This window comes from Petaurus breviceps, unplaced genomic scaffold (assembly GCF_028583685.1).
Source record: "Petaurus breviceps papuanus isolate PSGF00001 unplaced genomic scaffold, PetGlider_PUasm1.0 91133, whole genome shotgun sequence".
In the NCBI taxonomy this organism is placed as follows: Eukaryota; Metazoa; Chordata; class Mammalia; order Diprotodontia; family Petauridae; genus Petaurus; species Petaurus breviceps.
In genome coordinates this window covers 2297904-2302298 of record NW_027187419.1, presented here as the reverse complement: position 1 = coordinate 2302298, position 4395 = coordinate 2297904, and the positions used below count along the sequence as shown (strand labels likewise).

Sequence of the window (4395 nt, the reverse complement as noted above, 5' to 3'; positions counted from 1 at the left end):
ACAAAGGCTTAAATATGAAGTAGTAACATTACTATTGTATTTTTCCAGAAGGTTGTAAAACCACAAAATATGATATTTTTTTTTGCAGGACTACTAAACTTCTATTTTCACTTTCCACTTGACTCTCTACTATCTCACTAAAGTTCCATGCCAAGGCAGGCAAGGGGTTGGGCTTCTCATAGTCTGTTATCTTTTCTTCCAAGAAGTCTGATGGTGTGTGTGTGTGTGTGTGTGTGTGTGTGTGTGTGTGTGTGTGTGTGTGTGTGTGTGTGTGTGTGTATGGGATGGGGAGCATCTCCCAAAGTGCAACCCACATTGACTAATGGACCCTCTTCCTTCGGTTGGGAGTTCCCAAGCTCTAGTACTCCACAGGATTGTTCTCTAGGTCAAAAACATCCCTCTTAGGTTTGCTCTTTGGTCACCTAAGCTTAGGGAAAGAAATACAAAGCAGAAGAGGCAGCTATAAGATGAGACCCAAGCTTCTACTTTAATTGACACACACTGTAACAATCATCTGAACCTATTCCTAACAGGAAGTGAGACAGAAAGACAGACAGAGAGCAGCCACTCCTTTTAAATTGATGAAATTGATGTAATTCCTGTCCATTCACCTCCTCCTTCCCCCTACCCCATCACCATCATGGTGGTGGCAGAGGGAGAGGCTAAGGGACCATGCAGGTTTGACTGTATCATACCAAAGCTCCAAGTCCTTTAATGTTGAACCTTCCCATAAACAGTCCATCAAAAGAGGTCTAGGGCCCTCGGTCTCTATTCTCTGAGCCCAGCGGAGGAATCCCCAACCAGAAACTCAACATGTCTATTTACAAGATCCAGGCAAGAGAGATCTTCAACTCTCGTGGAAACCGGACTGTTGAAGTTGATCTCTACACTGAAAAAGGTCAGTTCCGAGCTGCTGTGCCCAGCGGTGCTTCTACTGATATCCATGAAGCCTTGGAGCTCTGAGACAATTATAAGACCCGCTACATGGGGAAAGGTGTCTCAAAAGCTGTTGAGCACATCAATAAAACTATTTCCCCAACCCTGATTAGCAAGAAACTGAATGTTGTGGAGCAGGGGAAGATTGACAAATTAATGATAGAGATGGATGGCACTGAGAATAAATCTAAATATGGTGCAAATGCCATATTGGGAGTGTCTCTGGCTGTTTGTAAGGCCAGAGCTGCTGAGAAAGGTGTCTCCCTGTACCGTCACATTGCTTACCTTGCAGGCAATGAGGAAGTCATCCTGCCAGTTCCAGCCTTCAGCGTGATCAGTGGTGTCTCCCATGCTGGTAACAAGGTGGCCATGCAGGAGTTCATGATCCTCCCTGTTGGAGCAGCAAACTTTAAGGAGGCCATGCGCATTGGAGCTGAGGTCTACCACAACCTGAAGAGTGTGATTAAGCAGAAATATGGACAGGACACCAGTAATGTTGGGGATGAGGGTGGCTTTGCTCCGAACATCCTGGAGAATAAAGAAGCTCTGGACCTGCTAAAAAATGCTATTAGTAAGGCTGGCTATGCTGATAAGGTCATAATTGGCATGGACGTTGCTGCCTCAGAATTCTTCTGATCTGGGAAATACGACTTGGACTTCAAGTCTCCTGATGATCCCATCAGATACATCACCCCTTCTGAGCTTGGAGACCTCTACAAGAGCTTCATCAAGGACTATCCAGTGGTGTCTATTGAAGATCCTTTTGACCAGGATGATTGGGAAGCTTGGAAGAACTTCACCGCTACTGCAGGCATCCAGGTGGTAGGGGATGACCTCACAGTGACCAATCCCAAGCGCACTGAAAAGGCTGCAACTGCCTCCTACTCAAAGTGAACCAGATTGGCTCTGTAACTGAATCTCTCCAGGCATGCAAGCTGGCCCAGTCCAATGGGTGGGGAGTAATGGTTTCCCATCGTTCTGGGGACACTGAAGATACCTTCATTGCAGACCTGGTGGTGGGTCTCTGCACTGGGCAGATCAAGACTGGTGCCCCCTGCCAATCTGAGCATCTGGCCAAGTATAACCAGCTTCTCAGAACTGAGGAAGAGCTGGGCAGCAAGGCTAAATATGCTGGATGGAACTTCAGAAACCCTCAGGCCAAGTCAGCTCTGTGGCCAGGAGGCCCAAGAGCTCGCAGGTGCCAGGCACCTCTGTAGAAGTCAGCTCCTGTCCTAAGAATGGGCAGCACCAGTACTAGATCAGTTTTGTTTTGGGGGCAGGGGCCTCTGCTGCTTAACTTCCCTCTCCCCTCTGCCTTTCTGTGATGTTCTCACTGCTTCCTTAGAACTGTCTTACACCAGAGACTTCCTGATCATCTGGCTCTCTGTCAGCAGACCCTTGTCCATCCTGTGACTGGGATAGAGTGACCTATTCTCACCCCCAGCCCTGGTGTTGATGTGTGAAGCCATCACACTTGTGATGCAGCCCCGATGAGCCCCCAGGCCAGATCCTTAGTGGCTTCTACATGAAGAATAAAAGTATTCCGTAACCCATTAAAAAAAAAAAAAGAGGTCTAGGGCTTTGCAGGGTTTATTTTTGGGAGTAGGGGCCTCATTTGTTTGCTCCCATTATATATATTTAAAAAATCAACTTGAATCAAGACTGTTCTAGGAGCTATGGGTAATATAAAGATGTCTAAGAAATAGTCCCTGCACTCAAAGAGCTAACAGTCTAGTAGGGAGGATAAGACAAATAATTACTATATAAGGACTTACATTGTGAGGTATGGTTTTGTGATTCTAAGGAAACATAAACATGCAGCATATGAGTATTAGATATGCCCCTGCACAGGAATGCAAAGTGAGAGAACCACAGAGTATGATTCTAGAATTTGGGTTCAGATCAGGGAAGGGATTAAGAAGGGTTGGCCTTTTAAAATACTTATTTTTATTATTATTTTTTGCTTTTTGGAGGGGGAAAGGCAGGGCAGTGGGGGTTAAGTGACTTACCGAAGGTCACAGTAAGTGTTAAGTTTCTGAGGTCACATTTGAACTCAGGTCCTCCTGACTCCAGGGCTGGTGCTCTACTCACTGTGCCACCTAAGGGCTGGCCTTTTAACTGGGCCTTGAAGGACAGGCAAGTTTGTTTGTTTCTTTCTACTCTTGTTCCAGATGTGTGAATTTGTGATTGTAGGAAACTTCCTGGTGAGCAAACAGACTCTACCAATACAGATCAGTGATTATTCTGTACTTTATAGTATTAAAGAGTTTTTTTGACTCAGCTGAGGTTTAATGATTTGCTTAGGGTCACACAGCCAGCTTGTGACAGTCACAGGGCTAGAACCCAATACCTCCACTCTGAGGCTGGCTGTTTTCTCTAGCATGTGATGTCTCTTGGCTAGTATTTTACTAGGCAAATATTTACTAGGCAAATATTTTACACAGAGGAACTAGCATGAACAAAGTCATCAGAGTGGGAAGGCCCAAGTCATATTTGAGGAATGAAGAATAATACAATTCATTAAAGCATAGGGTTTAAGTTGAGAAGTTGTGGCTGGAAGAGATCGGAATTCAAATTGGAACCACCATGTGATGATAGACCCTAAACACCCGGTTTCAGAGTTGGGATTTTGCTTCATAGTCAAAGGATTACCAAACAGGGGCATGACTTGACTCAATTGGTGCATTAAAAAGAGTAATCTGATAGAAATATCCAATTTGTGTGCCGGAGAAATCCATGTGGTTGTCTTGCTGCTAACATAGGCACAATTGATCTCATCATCATTTCCCCCATATCTTTCCCTCTTCTCAATTTATCCATTTCTCTTGATGGCTTCATTGTTCCCCAGTTATCCAACCTTGAAAATCAAAGTCCTCTTTGACTCCTTCCTGTTCCTCAGCCATCCATATCCAAGCAGATGTTAAGTGCCTCTAATTCTACCATCACAATATCATTCATATCCTTCTTAACCTATTCCCTCCCATCCACTCATACTCCCATGGTCTTAGCTCGTACCCTCATCATATCTTTCATGGTCAATTGTAATCACCTCCTAAATGGCCTCTCTGCCACCAGTTTGTCTTGTTCCCCACCCATCCTTCACACAGATGCCAAAATAATATTCCAAAAACACAGTTCTGATCATGTAACTGCTGTTCAAAAACCTTCAAAATAGCTCCCTACTTGCCTCTAAAATCAAATGCAAATGCCTTAGCCTTGAAGTCAAGGTTCTCTCTGATCTGGCTCCAACCTTAAAGCTTTATTCCTCCCTAGTATCTTTTGTTCACACTATATTCCAGCCAAACTGGATTGCTAGTTCTTCCCTGATGTCGTCCTGCCTTCTCACCATCTCTGTGCAATCCAGAAAGCCAACTAGGCATCTTAAAAGGACTTTCTGAATCTTAGTATCAGAAGAGCATTGATGTACATCTGGAAAGGACCTTAGAATTCATCTAATCC

General features: G+C 44.5%; 1 pseudogene; it reads left to right on the top strand.

Annotated features, from left to right (window-relative positions):
• The first annotated feature begins 734 nt into the window (after window positions 1-734).
• LOC138155521 (alpha-enolase pseudogene) lies at window positions 735-2384 on the top strand (annotated as a pseudogene).
• The last annotated feature ends 2011 nt before the right edge of the window (window positions 2385-4395 follow it).